The sequence below is a fragment of the Carassius carassius genome, chromosome 22 (genome assembly GCF_963082965.1).
Source record: "Carassius carassius chromosome 22, fCarCar2.1, whole genome shotgun sequence".
Classification (NCBI taxonomy): domain Eukaryota; kingdom Metazoa; phylum Chordata; class Actinopteri; order Cypriniformes; family Cyprinidae; genus Carassius; species Carassius carassius.
Window position 1 is genome coordinate 31,430,804 of NC_081776.1, and position 20,638 is coordinate 31,451,441.

At 41.4% G+C, this 20,638-nt stretch overlaps 23 non-coding genes across 23 annotated transcripts; all 23 read right to left on the reverse strand.

The window, feature by feature from the left end:
• Positions 1-46: 46 nt before the first annotated feature.
• trnav-aac (transfer RNA valine (anticodon AAC)) lies at positions 47-119 on the reverse strand. Its single transcript has one exon. It is a non-coding gene; the product is annotated as a tRNA-Val (tRNA).
• A 913-nt stretch (positions 120-1,032) lies between these two features.
• trnav-cac (transfer RNA valine (anticodon CAC)) lies at positions 1,033-1,105 on the reverse strand. Its single transcript has one exon. It is a non-coding gene; the product is annotated as a tRNA-Val (tRNA).
• Positions 1,106-2,227: 1,122 nt separating this feature from the next.
• trnav-cac (transfer RNA valine (anticodon CAC)) lies at positions 2,228-2,300 on the reverse strand. The gene has a single exon. It is a non-coding gene; the product is annotated as a tRNA-Val (tRNA).
• Positions 2,301-3,202: 902 nt separating this feature from the next.
• Positions 3,203-3,275, reverse strand: trnav-cac (transfer RNA valine (anticodon CAC)). The gene has a single exon. It is a non-coding gene; the product is annotated as a tRNA-Val (tRNA).
• A 127-nt stretch (positions 3,276-3,402) lies between these two features.
• On the reverse strand, positions 3,403-3,475 carry trnav-aac (transfer RNA valine (anticodon AAC)). Its single transcript has one exon. It is a non-coding gene; the product is annotated as a tRNA-Val (tRNA).
• Positions 3,476-3,711: 236 nt separating this feature from the next.
• On the reverse strand, positions 3,712-3,784 carry trnav-uac (transfer RNA valine (anticodon UAC)). The gene has a single exon. It is a non-coding gene; the product is annotated as a tRNA-Val (tRNA).
• A 5,554-nt stretch (positions 3,785-9,338) lies between these two features.
• On the reverse strand, positions 9,339-9,411 carry trnav-uac (transfer RNA valine (anticodon UAC)). The gene has a single exon. It is a non-coding gene; the product is annotated as a tRNA-Val (tRNA).
• Positions 9,412-10,211: 800 nt separating this feature from the next.
• trnav-aac (transfer RNA valine (anticodon AAC)) lies at positions 10,212-10,284 on the reverse strand. Its single transcript has one exon. It is a non-coding gene; the product is annotated as a tRNA-Val (tRNA).
• Positions 10,285-11,206: 922 nt separating this feature from the next.
• Positions 11,207-11,279, reverse strand: trnav-cac (transfer RNA valine (anticodon CAC)). The gene has a single exon. It is a non-coding gene; the product is annotated as a tRNA-Val (tRNA).
• Positions 11,280-12,181: 902 nt separating this feature from the next.
• Positions 12,182-12,254, reverse strand: trnav-cac (transfer RNA valine (anticodon CAC)). The gene has a single exon. It is a non-coding gene; the product is annotated as a tRNA-Val (tRNA).
• A 127-nt stretch (positions 12,255-12,381) lies between these two features.
• On the reverse strand, positions 12,382-12,454 carry trnav-aac (transfer RNA valine (anticodon AAC)). Its single transcript has one exon. It is a non-coding gene; the product is annotated as a tRNA-Val (tRNA).
• A 912-nt stretch (positions 12,455-13,366) lies between these two features.
• trnav-cac (transfer RNA valine (anticodon CAC)) lies at positions 13,367-13,439 on the reverse strand. Its single transcript has one exon. It is a non-coding gene; the product is annotated as a tRNA-Val (tRNA).
• Positions 13,440-13,559: 120 nt separating this feature from the next.
• trnav-aac (transfer RNA valine (anticodon AAC)) lies at positions 13,560-13,632 on the reverse strand. The gene has a single exon. It is a non-coding gene; the product is annotated as a tRNA-Val (tRNA).
• A 913-nt stretch (positions 13,633-14,545) lies between these two features.
• On the reverse strand, positions 14,546-14,618 carry trnav-cac (transfer RNA valine (anticodon CAC)). The gene has a single exon. It is a non-coding gene; the product is annotated as a tRNA-Val (tRNA).
• A 127-nt stretch (positions 14,619-14,745) lies between these two features.
• Positions 14,746-14,818, reverse strand: trnav-aac (transfer RNA valine (anticodon AAC)). Its single transcript has one exon. It is a non-coding gene; the product is annotated as a tRNA-Val (tRNA).
• A 664-nt stretch (positions 14,819-15,482) lies between these two features.
• On the reverse strand, positions 15,483-15,555 carry trnav-cac (transfer RNA valine (anticodon CAC)). Its single transcript has one exon. It is a non-coding gene; the product is annotated as a tRNA-Val (tRNA).
• Positions 15,556-15,675: 120 nt separating this feature from the next.
• On the reverse strand, positions 15,676-15,748 carry trnav-aac (transfer RNA valine (anticodon AAC)). Its single transcript has one exon. It is a non-coding gene; the product is annotated as a tRNA-Val (tRNA).
• A 913-nt stretch (positions 15,749-16,661) lies between these two features.
• Positions 16,662-16,734, reverse strand: trnav-cac (transfer RNA valine (anticodon CAC)). Its single transcript has one exon. It is a non-coding gene; the product is annotated as a tRNA-Val (tRNA).
• A 1,122-nt stretch (positions 16,735-17,856) lies between these two features.
• On the reverse strand, positions 17,857-17,929 carry trnav-cac (transfer RNA valine (anticodon CAC)). The gene has a single exon. It is a non-coding gene; the product is annotated as a tRNA-Val (tRNA).
• A 902-nt stretch (positions 17,930-18,831) lies between these two features.
• Positions 18,832-18,904, reverse strand: trnav-cac (transfer RNA valine (anticodon CAC)). Its single transcript has one exon. It is a non-coding gene; the product is annotated as a tRNA-Val (tRNA).
• Positions 18,905-19,031: 127 nt separating this feature from the next.
• Positions 19,032-19,104, reverse strand: trnav-aac (transfer RNA valine (anticodon AAC)). Its single transcript has one exon. It is a non-coding gene; the product is annotated as a tRNA-Val (tRNA).
• A 912-nt stretch (positions 19,105-20,016) lies between these two features.
• trnav-cac (transfer RNA valine (anticodon CAC)) lies at positions 20,017-20,089 on the reverse strand. Its single transcript has one exon. It is a non-coding gene; the product is annotated as a tRNA-Val (tRNA).
• Positions 20,090-20,209: 120 nt separating this feature from the next.
• On the reverse strand, positions 20,210-20,282 carry trnav-aac (transfer RNA valine (anticodon AAC)). The gene has a single exon. It is a non-coding gene; the product is annotated as a tRNA-Val (tRNA).
• Between the last annotated feature and the right edge of the window lie 356 nt (positions 20,283-20,638).

Genomic DNA, 20,638 nt, shown 5'->3' on the forward strand with positions numbered 1-20,638 from the left:
GCCAACAGTCGGCTAAAAAGGGTTCATATCATCAAAAGGAAGCAGTTGTTTCTGCTCGGTTTCGAACCGAGGACCTGTCGCGTGTTAGGCGAACGTGATGACCACTACACTACAGAAACTCCCCACTTCCACACTAGTACTCTTTCGCCATAATCTATACAATGATGTGCCCAAACGCAAATAGGCAATCTGCGTAAATCCCACACACAACAGGACAGAGTTCATTCGGCGTGGCAGTCTATGCCGAGTTTCCAAATAATTTCCCTTAACTTACCTCGGAATTAAGGCGTTTGCAGCTTGGACCACCTGCCTACCAGACAGCCATTTCACCAAAGAAAGAACAAAAGCCCCCACCTGTTTCCGCCCAGTTTCAAGCTGGGGACCTTTCGCGTGTAAGGCAAATGTGATAACCTCTACACTACGGAAACCTGCAGTCAAGGTTGGATCTGACCTTTTCATCGCACGCTTCTTGGAGCACGAAAAAAATTACAGATTGCGTTGTGCTCTTCAGTCTGCAAATAGTTTTTTTTTGAGTGGCAAACCAAGCATTTTTCCAGTTGTCTGAAGGATTGCTCTGTGACCATTACTTTTTTGCTCTTTTTTAGGTTATTTAATATAATTGTTTTTAACGTTATACGAAATATTTTGTCTTTGAGTGCACCATCCATCTGTTCATTGAAACTGCCTGGTTTAAAGTACAGAGTCTGTCGGTGTGGCAGTTACTGCTGCCTAGTGTGGCTTAATAATTGTCTTCACACCTGTGTAAAGAAAGACCTTCGTGACGTAGAGCTGCTGCCTAACAGAGGGCCACTCTGACAAATATCTTCTTTCGTGTTCCTCAGAAGAAAGCCACGCAGGCTTGAAATGGCACGAGTGTGGGTTAGGTTTAGGTCAAACAGTGACTGCTCTTTCATTTCTGCATCAACTACACCTTTGCTGACTATATTCATGCCTCTTGGCCGCAAAGCTTCGGTAGCATTGAGTTCCTCCTCAACAGAATGCCAATTGAACCATTGTGAAAAAGAGATTCACTGTTCCCGCCCAGTTTCGAACTGGGGACCTTTCGCGTGTGAGGCGAACGTGATAACCACTACAGTACGGAAACCTACCTACCTCTCCAAACAGTCCAACATTTTTAATTGAAGGCTCTGTAAAATGTGCATAAAGGTAATGTCTTCTAAAGCCCACAGTCGGCTAAAAAGGGTTCATACTTTTCATCAAAAGGAAGCAGCTGTTTCTGCTCGGTTTCGAAACGAGGAACTTTCGCATGTTAGGCGAACGTGATGACCACTACACTACAGAAACTCCCCACTTCCACACTAGTTCTCTTTCGCCATAATCTATACAATGATGTGCCCAAACGCAAATAGGCAATCTGCGTAAATCCCACACACAACAGGACAGAGTTCATTCGGCGTGGCAGTCTACGCCGAGTTTCCAAATAATTTCCCTTAACTTACCTCGGAATTAAGGCGTTTGCAGCTTGGACCACCTGCCTACCAGACAGCCATTTCACCACAGAAAGAACAAAAGCCCCCACCTGTTTCCGCCCAGTTTCAAGCTGGGAACCTTTCGCGTGTAAGGCGAATGTGATAACCTCTACACTACGGAAACCTGCAGTCAAGGTTGGATCTGACCTTTTCATCGCACGCTTCTTGGAGCACGAATAAAATTACAGATTGCGTTGTGCTCTTCAGTCTGCAAATAGCTTTTTTTTGAGTGGCAAACCAAGCATTTTTCCAGTTGTCTGAAGGATTGCTCTGTGACCATTACTTTTTTCTCTTTTTTAGGTTATTTAATTTAATTGTTTTTAACGTTATACGAAATATTTTGTCGTTGAGAGCACCATCCATCTGTTCATTGAAACTGCCTGGTTTAAAGTACAGAGTCTGTCGGTGTGGCAGTTACTGCTGCCTAGTGTGGCTTAATAATTGTCTTCACACCTGTGTAAAGAAAGGCCTTCGTGACGTAGAGCTGCTGCCTAACAGAGGGCCACTCTGACAAATATCTTCTTTCGTGTTCCTCAGAAGAAAGCCACGCAGGCTTGAAATGGCACGAGTGTGGGTTAGGTTTAGGTCAAACAGTGACTGCTCTTTCATTTCTGCATCAACTACACATTTGCTGACTATATTCATGCCTCTTGGCATGAAAAAAGCCGAAAGCTTCGGTAGCGTTGAGTTCCTCCTCAACAGAATGCCAATTAAACCATTGTGAAAAAGAGATTCACTGTTCCCACCCAGTTTCAAACTGGGGACCTTTCGCGTGTGAGGCGAACGTGATAACCACTACACTACGGAAACCTACCTACCTCTCCAAACAGTCCAACATTTTTAATTGAAGGCTCTGTAAAATGTGCATAAAGGTAATGTCTTCTAAAGCCCAATGTCGGCTAAAAAGGGTTCATACTTTTCATCAAAAGGAAGCAGCTGTTTCTGCTCGGTTTCGAACAGAGGACCTTTCTCGTGTTAGGCGAACGTGATGACCACTACACTACAGAAACTCCCCACTTCCACACTAGTTCTCTTTCGCCATAATCTATACAATGATGTGCCCAAAAGCAAATAGGCAATCTGTGTAAATCCCACACACAACAGGACAGAGTTCATTCGGCGTGGCAGTCTACGCCGAGTTTCCAAATAATTTCCCTTAACTTACCTCGGAATTAAGGCGTTTGCAGCTTGGACCACCTGCCTACCAGACAGCCTGGCAAACCAAGCATTTTTCCAGTTGTCTGAAGGATTGCTCTGTGACCATTACTTTTTTGCTCTTTTTTAGGTTATTTAATTTAATTGTTTTTAACGTTATACGAAATATTTTGTCTTTGAGTGCACCATCCATCTGTTCATTGAAACTGCCTGGTTTAAAGTACAGAGTCTGTCGGTGTGGCAGTTACTGCTGCCTAGTGTGGCTTAATAATTGTCTTCACACCTGTGTAAAGAAAGACCTTCGTGACGTAGAGCTGCTGCCTAACAGAGGGCCACTCTGACAAATATCTTCTTTCGTGTTCCTCAGAAGAAAGCCACGCAGGCTTGAAATGGCACGAGTGTGGGTTAGGTTTAGGTCAAACAGTGACTGCTCTTTCATTTCTGCATCAACTACACCTTTGCTGACTATATTCATGCCTCTTGGCCGCAAAGCTTCGGTAGCATAGAGTTCCTCCTCAACAGAATGCCAATTGAACCATTGTGAAAAAGAGATTCACTGTTCCCGCCCAGTTTCGAACTGGGGACCTTTCGCGTGTGAGGCGAACGTGATAACCACTACACTACGGAAACCTACCTACCTCTCCAAACAGTCCAACATTTTTAATTGAAGGCTCTGTAAAATGTGCATAAAGGTAATGTCTTCTAAAGCCCACAGTCGGCTAAAAAGGGTTCATACTTTTCATCAAAAGGAAGCAGCTGTTTCTGCTCGGTTTCGAAACGAGGACCTTTCGCGTGTTAGGCGAACGTGATGACCACTACACTACAGAAACTCCCCACTTCCACACTAGTTCTCTTTCGCCATAATCTATACAATGATGTGCCCAAACGCAAATAGGCAATCTGCGTAAATCCCACACACAACAGGACAGAGTTCATTCGGCGTGGAAGTCTACGCCGAGTTTCCAAATAATTTCCCTTAACTTACCTCGGAATTAAGGCGTTTGCAGCTTGGACCACCTGCCTACCAGACAGCCATTTCACCACAGAAAGAAAAAAAGCCCCCACCTGCTTCCGCCCAGTTTCGAGCTGGGGACCTTTCGCGTGTAAGGCGAATGTGATAACCTCTACACTACGGAAACCTGCAGTCAAGGTTGTATCTGACCTTTTCATCGCACGCTTCTTGGAGCACGAATAAAATTACAGATTGCGTTGTGCTCTTCAGTCTGCAAATAGCTTTTTTTTGAGTGGCAAACCAAGCATTTTTCCAGTTGTTTGAAGGATTGCTCTGTGACCATTACTTTTTTGCTCTTTTTTAGGTTATTTAATTTAATTGTTTTTAACATTATACGAAATATTTTGTCTTTGAGTGCACCATCCATCTGTTCATTGAAACTGCCTGGTTTAAAGTACAGAGTCTGTCGGTGTGGCAGTTACTGCTGCCTAGTGTGGCTTAATAATTGTCTTCACACCTGTGTAAAGAAAGGCCTTCGTGACGTAGAGCTGCTGCCTAACAGAGGGCCACTCTGACAAATATCTTCGTTCGTGTTCCTCAGAAGAAAGCCACGCAGGCTTGAAATGGCACAAGTGTGGGTTAGGTTTAGGTCAAACAGTGACTGCTCTTTCATTTCTGCATCAAATACACCTTTGCTGACAATATTCATGCCTCTTGGCCGCAAAGCTTCGGTAGCATTGAGTTCCTCAACAGAATGCCAATTGAACCATTGTGAAAAAGAGATTCACTGTTCCCGCCCAGTTTCGAACTGGGGACCTTTCGCGCGGGAGCCGAAAATAGTTAAGCTTAACTTCTCTTAACTTTTCCCATTCATTCTCTATGGTAGTGCTTAACACTACGGATGCAATATATTTGTGGCCACACGTAGATTTCCTGGCGCTGTTTCGCTTCTTCCGTGGCGGGGAATTCAAACAGCAGATACTCATCTGTCAATCATTCGCTCTGAAGGAGAGGAGACGCGTTTTACGATCGGAGATTTCTTCACGAAATTGTTTTGTTTGAACAACATACGCTGCCAAACTCCCAACAAGCAGGTAAAGTGAATTATGTGTTTCTTTTAAAAAAACTAAACCAAAAAAAAAACTTACAATTAATTACTTATTATATTATCATATAATCATACTTATGTGATTAATTATAGCAACTGTTTTGAATGTTATGTGATTTTCAAGACTTTAGTGCAAATATATAAATATATATATATAAAATTGTCAACATTTACTGTGTGGTACAACTTAAAATAACTATTTCCTATGTTAAATTAACTTTATTCCTGTGATGCAAAGCTGAATTCTTCAGCATCATTTATACTCTTTAGTGTGTCATATGATCCAGAAATCATTATTTATATGATTATTTGCTCACAAAACATTTCTTATTGTAATCAATGTTGATATTATCATTGTCACTACAATGATGAAAGCACATTATTTTCGGAAGGTTGACGTGATGCTGAAGACTGGAGTAATAATTCAGAAAATTCAGCTTTTCATAACAGGAATAAATTACAATGATTAGAAAATATATTCAAATATAAAAAAATATAAAAAAAAATGTAAAAATAAAGACACACACACACACACACACACACACACACATACATACATATATATATATATATATATATATATATATATATATAATGAATTATAAAGTACATTTGATATATTTAATTTGAATCTATATTTCAGGAATGTTAAGATGATGCATGCTGTGTCAAGACCCATCCACCCGTCTCACTCCACCATAACATCACACCAGACACTGAAGGGAAGGGTTTCTTCCGGATGCAGGTAAATAAATAATTCATACAGGCACTTATGTGTGTAAACTGTCTGTCTCATATGTGCACACAACACCAAGACATTATATTTTAATAAAGTAATGCTGTTAATCTTCTGTAGAACACCACACCATCTGCCATAACTGCGTCCCTCGTTCAGCTCACACTGGACCCCTCAGAACGGCTGGTCTTCGTGTTGGACCATAGATGGACAGATCTGTTGAGAACTGCCTCTCTTGAACATCTCTTGGCAACGCAACATAGGAGCAAGGATCTTCTTAAACAGGTCGAAGGCTTGTTTTATTTTCTGTGTCTTCCACAAATTGTATTATTATTAATATTATTGTAGCTGTTGTTGTTTAGTCTACAATTTTAAATTATTTAATTGATTTCCATTTGTTAAATAAAACATCAGAAGTATTGGCCTTGTTTACACTGTACTTTAGTGTGTTAATTAATTGTATTGACTTGCTTTATTTTATCTTGCACAGTTTTGTAAACACTAAATGTTAGTAACGGCTATTATTAAACTCCGTAAATAAATATTTTATTTAAATTACTCTTACCAGTCAAATGTTTTTCAGCAGTAAGATTTTTAATGTTTTTTGAGAATTTCTTCTGCTCACCAAGCCTGCCTTTATTTTATCCAAAGTACAGCAAAAACTGTAGCATTTTAAATATTCTTACTATTTTAAATCAGCTGCTTTCTATTTCAATTCAATTCAATTCAAGTTTATTTGTATAGCGCTTTTTACAATACAAATTGTTACAAAGCAACTTTACAGAAAATTATGTTTCTACAATATTTAGTAGTAGCTTATAAGTGGTGACTGTCAGTTTGTGCACGTATGACAGGACAAGACGTAGTCAGCCAGACGATGAACATTATTAATTTTATTAATAATTAATAATTATTATATGATGCAGTCACACATGTAGCAATATTTGTTAGTTCTGTTGTTGATTCAGGGTCAGCATCATCTGGGGTCCTCTGAGGGTCAGCATCATCTCTTCTCAGGTGTTCTGGATCCAGACTGGAGCTTGTGTAAATCCTAGTTACCACGGGATGTAAATCCAGCAGAAACAGAGACACATATAGAGACATCATTAGCATAGCTGCTGTTCCAACAGAGTAAAATTAATTAGTTTAACCCAAGCTAAAGAATAAGAATGCACATTTGATCAGATACAACTACACTCACAATTTAAGAGATACATTATTCGAATGCTTGGCGAAAGAGATGTGTTTTTAATCTAGATTTAAACAGAGAGAGTGTGTCTGAACCCCGAACATTATCAGGAAGGCTATATATTTGAATATATACTGTAATTTATTTCTGTGATGCACAGCTGTATTTTCAGCATCATTCATCCAGTCTTCAGTGTCACACGATCTTCAGAAATCAGAATAAAATGATGATTTACTGCTCAAGAAAAAATTATTATTATTATTATTACTGTTGTTGTTATGTTATGTTGAAAACAGCCGAGTACAATCTTTTCAGTTTCTTACATGAATAGAAAGTTCAGAAGAACAGCATTTATCTGATATATATATATATATATATATATATATATATATATATATATATATATATATATATATATTTTTTTTTTTTTTTTTTTTTTTTTTTTTTTTTTTTACATTTTCATCATCAACATTTTTCATCTTTATCATCACTTTTAATCAATTTAAATCATCCTTGCTAAAAAAAAAAGGCATTAATTTCTGTCATTCTTTCCCCCCAAAAGAATGGTACAATCTATATTGTTAAGAAAGCTTTTTATTTCAAATAAATGCAGATCTTTGGATCTTTCTATTTAAAGAATCCCTGGGGGGTTTAAAATATTGATAATAATAATAATAATAATATTTTTTCTTGATCAGTAAATCATTATTCTGATTTCTGAAGATCATGTGACACTGAAGACTGGAGAAATGATGCTGAAAATACAGCGGAGCATCACAGAAATAAAATACATTTTACTATATGTTCAAATAGAAAGCAGTTATTTTAACTAGTAAAAATATTTCAACAATATTATTGCTTTTACTGTATTTTGGACCAAATAAAGGCAGGCTTGGTGAGAATTAAAAATCTTACTGTTCAAAAACATTTAAGTGGTAGTGTAATATATTTTTTTTCTGTGTTCTCCACAACTTTAGATTTTATTATTGTTGTTGTTGTTGAATCTATACATTTAAATATTTTCATGTATTTCAATTTGTTAATTAAAATACTATAAGTATGTGGCCTTGTTTGAACTGTATTGAACTGTGTGTTAAGTTTTATTGATTAAAAAATGTATACATTTTGTTGATTTTCTTTTAAATTGATATTACATTTTATTTACTTGCTCAGATATGTAAACACTGAATGTTAATAACTGTTACCATTAAACATACATAATTATTTAATATAAAACATATTTGTATTGTTTTTTCTGTTCTCCACATCTTTATTTTTATTATATCTGTTGCTGTTGTTTAATAACCTATGATTATTTTATGTATATTTATTTAATTATTATATATTTTTGTTATTTTTTCTTTTAATTTTTATAAGTATATTACTTTACTATAAATAAAATGAAAAACTTACTTTTTTGTGAGTTTTAGTTATATTTCATATATATGGGTTTTCTGTACAGTTATACACATATAAATAGACGTATCTTTATAAATAAAGGCCTGAAACATTATCAAAGTGTTCTTTTTAATTATTCACATTTTTCTATATTAAAAATAACTATTCCCTATTATAATGTATATGTTTCTTAAGATCTTTGCACATTTTGTACACCATACAAAAGAACAATTATTACAAGATTTATTTTTATCTTTGTTCACAAAGTTCATCTATTATATGTTAATCGTACTTAAAGTGTATCTAGATGAAAAAACGAATACAAACTCATTTTATGGTATTTGTGGCCGAGACGAGATTCGAACCTCTAATTCTGTGTATTTTTTTCGTCCCGCCTCCCTGGAATTTCCTTCGTTGCTATTGGCTAGTTAGCGCTCTACACCTATCCGCGACTGGCCTTCGCATGTGAGGCGAATGTGATAACCACTACACTACGGAAACCTACCTCCCTCAAACAGTCCAACATTTTTAATTGAAGGCTCTGTAAAATGTGCATAAAGGTAATGTCTTCTAAAGCCCACAGTCGGCTAAAAAGGGTTCATACTTTTCATCAAAAGGTAGCAGCTGTTTCTCGAACTGGGGACGTTTCGCGTGTGAGGCGAACGTGATAACCACTACACTACGGAAACCTACCTCCCTCAAACAGTCCAACATTTTTAATTGAAGGCTCTGTAAAATGTGCATAAAGGTATTGTCTTCTAAAGCCCACAGTCGGCTAAAAAGGGTTCATACTTTTCATCAAAAGGTAGCAGCTGTTTCTCGAACTGGGGACGTTTCGCGTGTGAGGCGAACGTGATAACCACTACACTACGGAAACCTACCTCCCTCAAACAGTCCAACATTTTTAATTGAAGGCTCTGTAAAATGTGCATAAAGGTAATGTCTTCTAAAGCCCACAGTCGGCAAAAAAGGGTTCATACTTTTCATCAAAAGGAAGCAGCTGTTTCTGCTCGGTTTCTAACCGAGGACGTTTCGCGTGTTAGGCGAACGTGATGATCACTACACTACAGAAACTCCCTACTTCCACACTAGTTCTCTTTCGCCATAATCTATACAATGATGTGCCCAAACGCAAATAGGCAATCTGCGTAAATCCCACACACAACAGGACAGAGTTCATTCAGCGTGGCAGTCTACGCCGAGTTTCCAAATAATTTCCTTTAACTTACCTCGGAATTAAGGCGTTTGCAGCTTGGACCACCTGCCTACCAGACAGCCATTTCACCACAGAAAGAACAAAAGCCCCCACCTGTTTCCGCCCAGTTTTGAGCTGGGGACCTTTCGCGTGTAAGGCGAATGTGATAACCTCTACACTACGGAAACCTGCAGTCAAGGTTGGATCTGACTTTTTCATCGCACGCTTCTTGGAGCACGAATAAAATTACAGATTGCGTTGTGCTCTTCAGTCTGCAAATAGTTTTTTTTGAGTGGCAAACCAAGCATTTTTCCAGTTGTCTGAAGGATTGCTATGTGACCATTACTTTTTTGCTCTTTTTTAGGTTATTTAATTTAATTGTTTTTAACGTTATACGAAATATTTTGTCTTTGAGTGCACCATCCATCTGTTCATTGAAACTGCCTGGTTTAAAGTACAGAGTCTGTCGGTGTGGCAGTTACTGCTGCCTAGTGTGGCTTAATAATTGTCTTCACACCTGTGTAAAGAAAGGCCTTCGTGACGTAGAGCTGCTGCCTAACAGAGGGCCACTCTGACAAATATCTTCTTTCGTGTTCCTCAGAAGAAAGCCACGCAGGCTTGAAATGGCACTAGTGTGGGTTAGGTTTAGGTCAAACAGTGACTGCTCTTTCATTTCTGCATCAACTACACCTTTGCTGACTATATTCATGCCTCTTGGCCGCAAAGCTTCGGTAGCATTGGGTTCCTCCTCAACAGAATGCCAATTGAACCATTGTGAAAACGAGATTCACTGTTCCCGACCTGTTTCGAACTGGGGACCTTTCGCGTGTGAGGCGAACGTGGTAACCACTACACTACGGAAACCTACCTCCCTCAAACAGTCCAACATTTTTAATTGAAGGCTCTGTACAATGTGCATAAAGGTAATGTCTTCTAAAGCCCACAGTCGGCTAAAAAGGGTTCATACTTTTCATCAAAAGGAAGCGGCTGTTTCTGGTCGGTTTCTAACCGAGGACCTTTCGCGTGTTAGGCGAACGTGATGACCACTACACTACAGAAACTCCCCATTTCCACACTAGTTCTCTTTCGCCATAATCTATACAATGATGTGCCCAAACGCAAATAGGCAATCTGCGTAAATCCCACACACAACAGGACAGAGTTCATTCGGCGTGGCAGTCTACGCCGAGTTTCCAAATAATTTCCCTTAACTTACCTCGGAATTAAGGCGTTTGCAGCTTGGACCACCTGCCTACCAGACAGCCATTTCACCACAGAAAGAACAAAAGCCCCCACCTGTTTCCGCCCAGTTTCAAGCTGGGAACCTTTCGCGTGTAAGGCGAATGTGATAACCTCTACACTACGGAAACCTGCAGTCAAGGTTGGATCTGACCTTTTCATCGCACGCTTCTTGGAGCACGAATAAAATTACAGATTGCGTTGTGCTCTTCAGTCTGCAAATAGCTTTTTTTTGAGTGGCAAACCAAGCATTTTTCCAGTTGTCTGAAGGATTGCTCTGTGACCATTACTTTTTTCTCTTTTTTAGGTTATTTAATTTAATTGTTTTTAACGTTATACGAAATATTTTGTCGTTGAGAGCACCATCCATCTGTTCATTGAAACTGCCTGGTTTAAAGTACAGAGTCTGTCGGTGTGGCAGTTACTGCTGCCTAGTGTGGCTTAATAATTGTCTTCACACCTGTGTAAAGAAAGGCCTTCGTGACGTAGAGCTGCTGCCTAACAGAGGGCCACTCTGACAAATATCTTCTTTCGTGTTCCTCAGAAGAAAGCCACGCAGGCTTGAAATGGCACGAGTGTGGGTTAGGTTTAGGTCAAACAGTGACTGCTCTTTCATTTCTGCATCAACTACACATTTGCTGACTATATTCATGCCTCTTGGCATGAAAAAAGCCGAAAGCTTCGGTAGCGTTGAGTTCCTCCTCAACAGAATGCCAATTAAACCATTGTGAAAAAGAGATTCACTGTTCCCACCCAGTTTCAAACTGGGGACCTTTCGCGTGTGAGGCGAACGTGATAACCACTACACTACGGAAACCTACCTACCTCTCCAAACAGTCCAACATTTTTAATTGAAGGCTCTGTAAAATGTGCATAAAGGTAATGTCTTCTAAAGCCCAATGTCGGCTAAAAAGGGTTCATACTTTTCATCAAAAGGAAGCAGCTGTTTCTGCTCGGTTTCGAACAGAGGACCTTTCTCGTGTTAGGCGAACGTGATGACCACTACACTACAGAAACTCCCCACTTCCACACTAGTTCTCTTTCGCCATAATCTATACAATGATGTGCCCAAAAGCAAATAGGCAATCTGTGTAAATCCCACACACAACAGGACAGAGTTCATTCGGCGTGGCAGTCTACGCCGAGTTTCCAAATAATTTCCCTTAACTTACCTCGGAATTAAGGCGTTTGCAGCTTGGACCACCTGCCTACCAGACAGCCTGGCAAACCAAGCATTTTTCCAGTTGTCTGAAGGATTGCTCTGTGACCATTACTTTTTTGCTCTTTTTTAGGTTATTTAATTTAATTGTTTTTAACGTTATACGAAATATTTTGTCTTTGAGTGCACCATCCATCTGTTCATTGAAACTGCCTGGTTTAAAGTACAGAGTCTGTCGGTGTGGCAGTTACTGCTGCCTAGTGTGGCTTAATAATTGTCTTCACACCTGTGTAAAGAAAGACCTTCGTGACGTAGAGCTGCTGCCTAACAGAGGGCCACTCTGACAAATATCTTCTTTCGTGTTCCTCAGAAGAAAGCCACGCAGGCTTGAAATGGCACGAGTGTGGGTTAGGTTTAGGTCAAACAGTGACTGCTCTTTCATTTCTGCATCAACTACACCTTTGCTGACTATATTCATGCCTCTTGGCCGCAAAGCTTCGGTAGCATTGAGTTCCTCCTCAACAGAATGCCAATTGAACCATTGTGAAAAAGAGATTCACTGTTCCCGCCCAGTTTCGAACTGGGGACCTTTCGCGTGTGAGGCGAACGTGATAACCACTACACTACGGAAACCTACCTACCTTTCCAAACAGTCCAACATTTTTAATTGAAGGCTCTGTAAAATGTGCATAAAGGTAATGTCTTCTAAAGCCCACAGTCGGCTAAAAAGGGTTCATACTTTTCATCAAAAGGAAGCAGCTGTTTCTGCTCGGTTTCGAAACGAGGACCTTTCGCGTGTTAGGCGAACGTGATGACCACTACACTACAGAAACTCCCCACTTCCACACTAGTTCTCTTTCGCCATAATCTATACAATGATGTGCCCAAACGCAAATAGGCAATCTGCGTAAATCCCACACACAACAGGACAGAGTTCATTCGGCTTGGCAGTCTACGCCGAGTTTCCAAGTAATTTCCCTTAACTTACCTCGGAATTAAGGCGTTTGCAGCTTGGACCACCTGCCTACCAGACAGCCATTTCACCACAGAAAGAACAAAAGCCCCCTCCTGTTTCCGCCCAGTTTAGAGCTTGGGACCTTTCGCGTGTAAGGCGAATGTGATAACCTCTAAACTACGGAAACCTGCAGTCAAGGTTGGATCTGACCTTTTCATCGCACGCTTCTTGGAGCACGAATAAAATTACAGATTGCGTTGTGCTCTTCAGTCTGCAAATAGCTTTTTTAGAGTGGCAAACCAAGCATTTTTCCAGTTGTCTGAAGGATTGCTCTGTGACCATTACTTTTTTGCTCTTTTTTAGGTTATTTAATTTAATTGTTTTTAACGTTATACGAAATATTTTGTCTTTGAGTGCACCATCCATCTGTTCATTGAAACTGCCTGGTTTAAAGTACAGAGTCTGTCGGTGTGGCAGTTACTGCTGCCTAGTGTGGCTTAATAATTGTCTTCACACCTGTGAAAAGAAAGGCCTTCGTGACGTAGAGCTGCTGCCTAACAGAGGGCCACTCTGACAAATATCTTCTTTCGTGTTCCTCAGAAGAAAGCCACGCAGGCTTGAAATGGCACGAGTGTGGGTTAGGTTTAGGTCAAACAGTGACTGCTCTTTCATTTCTGCATCAACTACACCTTTGCTGACTATATTCATGCCTCTTGGCCGCAAAGCTTCGGTAGCATTGAGTTCCTCCTCAACAGAATGCCAATTGAACCATTGTGAAAAAGAGATTCACTGTTCCCGCCCAGTTTCGAACTGGGGACCTTTCGCATGTGAGGCGAACGTGATAACCACTACACTACGGAAACCTACCTCCCTCAAACAGTCCAACATTTTTAATTGAAGGCTCTGTAAAATGTGCATAAAGGTAATGTCTTCTAAAGCCAACAGTCGGCTAAAAAGGGTTCATATCATCAAAAGGAAGCAGTTGTTTCTGCTCGGTTTCGAACCGAGGACCTGTCGCGTGTTAGGCGAACGTGATGACCACTACACTACAGAAACTCCCCACTTCCACACTAGTACTCTTTCGCCATAATCTATACAATGATGTGCCCAAACGCAAATAGGCAATCTGCGTAAATCCCACACACAACAGGACAGAGTTCATTCGGCGTGGCAGTCTATGCCGAGTTTCCAAATAATTTCCCTTAACTTACCTCGGAATTAAGGCGTTTGCAGCTTGGACCACCTGCCTACCAGACAGCCATTTCACCAAAGAAAGAACAAAAGCCCCCACCTGTTTCCGCCCAGTTTCAAGCTGGGGACCTTTCGCGTGTAAGGCAAATGTGATAACCTCTACACTACGGAAACCTGCAGTCAAGGTTGGATCTGACCTTTTCATCGCACGCTTCTTGGAGCACGAAAAAAATTACAGATTGCGTTGTGCTCTTCAGTCTGCAAATAGTTTTTTTTTGAGTGGCAAACCAAGCATTTTTCCAGTTGTCTGAAGGATTGCTCTGTGACCATTACTTTTTTGCTCTTTTTTAGGTTATTTAATATAATTGTTTTTAACGTTATACGAAATATTTTGTCTTTGAGTGCACCATCCATCTGTTCATTGAAACTGCCTGGTTTAAAGTACAGAGTCTGTCGGTGTGGCAGTTACTGCTGCCTAGTGTGGCTTAATAATTGTCTTCACACCTGTGTAAAGAAAGACCTTCGTGACGTAGAGCTGCTGCCTAACAGAGGGCCACTCTGACAAATATCTTCTTTCGTGTTCCTCAGAAGAAAGCCACGCAGGCTTGAAATGGCACGAGTGTGGGTTAGGTTTAGGTCAAACAGTGACTGCTCTTTCATTTCTGCATCAACTACACCTTTGCTGACTATATTCATGCCTCTTGGCCGCAAAGCTTCGGTAGCATTGAGTTCCTCCTCAACAGAATGCCAATTGAACCATTGTGAAAAAGAGATTCACTGTTCCCGCCCAGTTTCGAACTGGGGACCTTTCGCGTGTGAGGCGAACGTGATAACCACTACAGTACGGAAACCTACCTACCTCTCCAAACAGTCCAACATTTTTAATTGAAGGCTCTGTAAAATGTGCATAAAGGTAATGTCTTCTAAAGCCCACAGTCGGCTAAAAAGGGTTCATACTTTTCATCAAAAGGAAGCAGCTGTTTCTGCTCGGTTTCGAAACGAGGACCTTTCGCGTGTTAGGCGAACGTGATGACCACTACACTACAGAAACTCCCCACTTCCACACTAGTTCTCTTTCGCCATAATCTATACAATGATGTGCCCAAACGCAAATAGGCAATCTGCGTAAATCCCACACACAACAGGACAGAGTTCATTCGGCTTGGCAGTCTACGCCGAGTTTCCAAGTAATTTCCCTTAACTTACCTCGGAATTAAGGCGTTTGCAGCTTGGACCACCTGCCTACCAGACAGCCATTTCACCACAGAAAGAACAAAAGCCCCCTCCTGTTTCCGCCCAGTTTAGAGCTTGGGACCTTTCGCGTGTAAGGCGAATGTGATAACCTCTAAACTACGGAAACCTGCAGTCAAGGTTCTGTCAACAGAGTCTGTCGGTGTGGCAGTTACTGCTGCCTAGTGTGGCTTAATAATTGTCTTCACACCTGTGAAAAGAAAGGCCTTCGTGACGTAGAGCTGCTGCCTAACAGAGGGCCACTCTGACAAATATCTTCTTTCGTGTTCCTCAGAAGAAAGCCACGCAGGCTTGAAATGGCACGAGTGTGGGTTAGGTTTAGGTCAAACAGTGACTGCTCTTTCATTTCTGCATCAACTACACCTTTGCTGACTATATTCATGCCTCTTGGCCGCAAAGCTTCGGTAGCATTGAGTTCCTCCTCAACAGAATGCCAATTGAACCATTGTGAAAAAGAGATTCACTGTTCCCGCCCAGTTTCGAACTGGGGACCTTTCGCATGTGAGGCGAACGTGATAACCACTACACTACGGAAACCTACCTCCCTCAAACAGTCCAACATTTTTAATTGAAGGCTCTGTAAAATGTGCATAAAGGTAATGTCTTCTAAAGCCAACAGTCGGCTAAAAAGGGTTCATATCATCAAAAGGAAGCAGTTGTTTCTGCTCGGTTTCGAACCGAGGACCTGTCGCGTGTTAGGCGAACGTGATGACCACTACACTACAGAAACTCCCCACTTCCACACTAGTACTCTTTCGCCATAATCTATACAATGATGTGCCCAAACGCAAATAGGCAATCTGCGTAAATCCCACACACAACAGGACAGAGTTCATTCGGCGTGGCAGTCTATGCCGAGTTTCCAAATAATTTCCCTTAACTTACCTCGGAATTAAGGCGTTTGCAGCTTGGACCACCTGCCTACCAGACAGCCATTTCACCAAAGAAAGAACAAAAGCCCCCACCTGTTTCCGCCCAGTTTCAAGCTGGGGACCTTTCGCGTGTAAGGCAAATGTGATAACCTCTACACTACGGAAACCTGCAGTCAAGGTTGGATCTGACCTTTTCATCGCACGCTTCTTGGAGCACGAAAAAAATTACAGATTGCGTTGTGCTCTTCAGTCTGCAAATAGTTTTTTTTTGAGTGGCAAACCAAGCATTTTTCCAGTTGTCTGAAGGATTGCTCTGTGACCATTACTTTTTTGCTCTTTTTTAGGTTATTTAATATAATTGTTTTTAACGTTATACGAAATATTTTGTCTTTGAGTGCACCATCCATCTGTTCATTGAAACTGCCTGGTTTAAAGTACAGAGTCTGTCGGTGTGGCAGTTACTGCTGCCTAGTGTGGCTTAATAATTGTCTTCACACCTGTGTAAAGAAAGACCTTCGTGACGTAGAGCTGCTGCCTAACAGAGGGCCACTCTGACAAATATCTTCTTTCGTGTTCCTCAGAAGAAAGCCACGCAGGCTTGAAATGGCACGAGTGTGGGTTAGGTTTAGGTCAAACAGTGACTGCTCTTTCATTTCTGCATCAACTACACCTTTGCTGACTATATTCATGCCTCTTGGCCGCAAAGCTTCGGTAGCATTGAGTTCCTCCTCAACAGAATGCCAATTGAACCATTGTGAAAAAGAGATTCACTGTTCCCGCCCAGTTTCGAACTGGGGACCTTTCGCGTGTGAGGCGAACGTGATAACCACTACAGTACGGAAACCTACCTACCTCTCCAAACAGTCCAACATTTTTAATTGAAGGCTCTGTAAAATGTGCATAAAGGTAATGTCTTCTAAAGCCCACAGTCGGCTAAAAAGGGTTCATACTTTTCATCAAAAGGAAGCAGCTGTTTCTGCTCGGTTTCGAAACGAGGAACTTTCGCATGTTAGGCGAACGTGATGACCACTACACTACAGAAACTCCCCACTTCCACACTAGTTCTCTTTCGCCATAATCTATACAATGATGTGCCCAAACGCAAATAGGCAATCTGCGTAAATCCCACACACAACAGGACAGAGTTCATTCGGCGTGGCAGTCTACGCCGAGTTTCCAAATAATTTCCCTTAACTTACCTCGGAATTAAGGCGTTTGCAGCTTGGACCACCTGCCTACCAGACAGCCATTTCACCACAGAAAGAACAAAAGCCCCCACCTGTTTCCGCCCAGTTTCAAGCTGGGAACCTTTCGCGTGTAAGGCGAATGTGATAACCTCTACACTACGGAAACCTGCAGTCAAGGTTGGATCTGACCTTTTCATCGCACGCTTCTTGGAGCACGAATAAAATTACAGATTGCGTTGTGCTCTTCAGTCTGCAAATAGCTTTTTTTTGAGTGGCAAACCAAGCATTTTTCCAGTTGTCTGAAGGATTGCTCTGTGACCATTACTTTTTTCTCTTTTTTAGGTTATTTAATTTAATTGTTTTTAACGTTATACGAAATATTTTGTCGTTGAGAGCACCATCCATCTGTTCATTGAAACTGCCTGGTTTAAAGTACAGAGTCTGTCGGTGTGGCAGTTACTGCTGCCTAGTGTGGCTTAATAATTGTCTTCACACCTGTGTAAAGAAAGGCCTTCGTGACGTAGAGCTGCTGCCTAACAGAGGGCCACTCTGACAAATATCTTCTTTCGTGTTCCTCAGAAGAAAGCCACGCAGGCTTGAAATGGCACGAGTGTGGGTTAGGTTTAGGTCAAACAGTGACTGCTCTTTCATTTCTGCATCAACTACACATTTGCTGACTATATTCATGCCTCTTGGCATGAAAAAAGCCGAAAGCTTCGGTAGCGTTGAGTTCCTCCTCAACAGAATGCCAATTAAACCATTGTGAAAAAGAGATTCACTGTTCCCACCCAGTTTCAAACTGGGGACCTTTCGCGTGTGAGGCGAACGTGATAACCACTACACTACGGAAACCTACCTACCTCTCCAAACAGTCCAACATTTTTAATTGAAGGCTCTGTAAAATGTGCATAAAGGTAATGTCTTCTAAAGCCCAATGTCGGCTAAAAAGGGTTCATACTTTTCATCAAAAGGAAGCAGCTGTTTCTGCTCGGTTTCGAACAGAGGACCTTTCTCGTGTTAGGCGAACGTGATGACCACTACACTACAGAAACTCCCCACTTCCACACTAGTTCTCTTTCGCCATAATCTATACAATGATGTGCCCAAAAGCAAATAGGCAATCTGTGTAAATCCCACACACAACAGGACAGAGTTCATTCGGCGTGGCAGTCTACGCCGAGTTTCCAAATAATTTCCCTTAACTTACCTCGGAATTAAGGCGTTTGCAGCTTGGACCACCTGCCTACCAGACAGCCTGGCAAACCAAGCATTTTTCCAGTTGTCTGAAGGATTGCTCTGTGACCATTACTTTTTTGCTCTTTTTTAGGTTATTTAATTTAATTGTTTTTAACGTTATACGAAATATTTTGTCTTTGAGTGCACCATCCATCTGTTCATTGAAACTGCCTGGTTTAAAGTACAGAGTCTGTCGGTGTGGCAGTTACTGCTGCCTAGTGTGGCTTAATAATTGTCTTCACACCTGTGTAAAGAAAGACCTTCGTGACGTTGAGCTGCTGCCTAACAGAGGGCCACTCTGACAAATATCTTCTTTCGTGTTCCTCAGAAGAAAGCCACGCAGGCTTGAAATGGCACGAGTGTGGGTTAGGTTTAGGTCAAACAGTGACTGCTCTTTCATTTCTGCATCAACTACACCTTTGCTGACTATATTCATGCCTCTTGGCCGCAAAGCTTCGGTAGCATAGAGTTCCTCCTCAACAGAATGCCAATTGAACCATTGTGAAAAAGAGATTCACTGTTCCCGCCCAGTTTCGAACTGGGGACCTTTCGCGTGTGAGGCGAACGTGATAACCACTACACTACGGAAACCTACCTACCTCTCCAAACAGTCCAACATTTTTAATTGAAGGCTCTGTAAAATGTGCATAAAGGTAATGTCTTCTAAAGCCCACAGTCGGCTAAAAAGGGTTCATACTTTTCATCAAAAGGAAGCAGCTGTTTCTGCTCGGTTTCGAAACGAGGACCTTTCGCGTGTTAGGCGAACGTGATGACCACTACACTACAGAAACTCCCCACTTCCACACTAGTTCTCTTTCGCCATAATCTATACAATGATGTGCCCAAACGCAAATAGGCAATCTGCGTAAATCCCACACACAACAGGACAGAGTTCATTCGGCTTGGCAGTCTACGCCGAGTTTCCAAGTAATTTCCCTTAACTTACCTCGGAATTAAGGCGTTTGCAGCTTGGACCACCTGCCTACCAGACAGCCATTTCACCACAGAAAGAACAAAAGCCCCCTCCTGTTTCCGCCCAGTTTAGAGCTTGGGACCTTTCGCGTGTAAGGCGAATGTGATAACCTCTAAACTACGGAAACCTGCAGTCAAGGTTGGATCTGACCTTTTCATCGCACGCTTCTTGGAGCACGAATAAAATTACAGATTGCGTTGTGCTCTTCAGTCTGCAAATAGCTTTTTTAGAGTGGCAAACCAAGCATTTTTCCAGTTGTCTGAAGGATTGCTCTGTGACCATTACTTTTTTGCTCTTTTTTAGGTTATTTAATTTAATTGTTTTTAACGTTATACGAAATATTTTGTCTTTGAGTGCACCATCCATCTGTTCATTGAAACTGCCTGGTTTAAAGTACAGAGTCTGTCGGTGTGGCAGTTACTGCTGCCTAGTGTGGCTTAATAATTGTCTTCACACCTGTGAAAAGAAAGGCCTTCGTGACGTAGAGCTGCTGCCTAACAGAGGGCCACTCTGACAAATATCTTCTTTCGTGTTCCTCAGAAGAAAGCCACGCAGGCTTGAAATGGCACGAGTGTGGGTTAGGTTTAGGTCAAACAGTGACTGCTCTTTCATTTCTGCATCAACTACACCTTTGCTGACTATATTCATGCCTCTTGGCCGCAAAGCTTCGGTAGCATTGAGTTCCTCCTCAACAGAATGCCAATTGAACCATTGTGAAAAAGAGATTCACTGTTCCCGCCCAGTTTCGAACTGGGGACCTTTCGCATGTGAGGCGAACGTGATAACCACTACACTACGGAAACCTACCTCCCTCAAACAGTCCAACATTTTTAATTGAAGGCTCTGTAAAATGTGCATAAAGGTAATGTCTTCTAAAGCCAACAGTCGGCTAAAAAGGGTTCATATCATCAAAAGGAAGCAGTTGTTTCTGCTCGGTTTCGAACCGAGGACCTGTCGCGTGTTAGGCGAACGTGATGACCACTACACTACAGAAACTCCCCACTTCCACACTAGTACTCTTTCGCCATAATCTATACAATGATGTGCCCAAACGCAAATAGGCAATCTGCGTAAATCCCACACACAACAGGACAGAGTTCATTCGGCGTGGCAGTCTATGCCGAGTTTCCAAATAATTTCCCTTAACTTACCTCGGAATTAAGGCGTTTGCAGCTTGGACCACCTGCCTACCAGACAGCCATTTCACCAAAGAAAGAACAAAAGCCCCCACCTGTTTCCGCCCAGTTTCAAGCTGGGGACCTTTCGCGTGTAAGGCAAATGTGATAACCTCTACACTACGGAAACCTGCAGTCAAGGTTGGATCTGACCTTTTCATCGCACGCTTCTTGGAG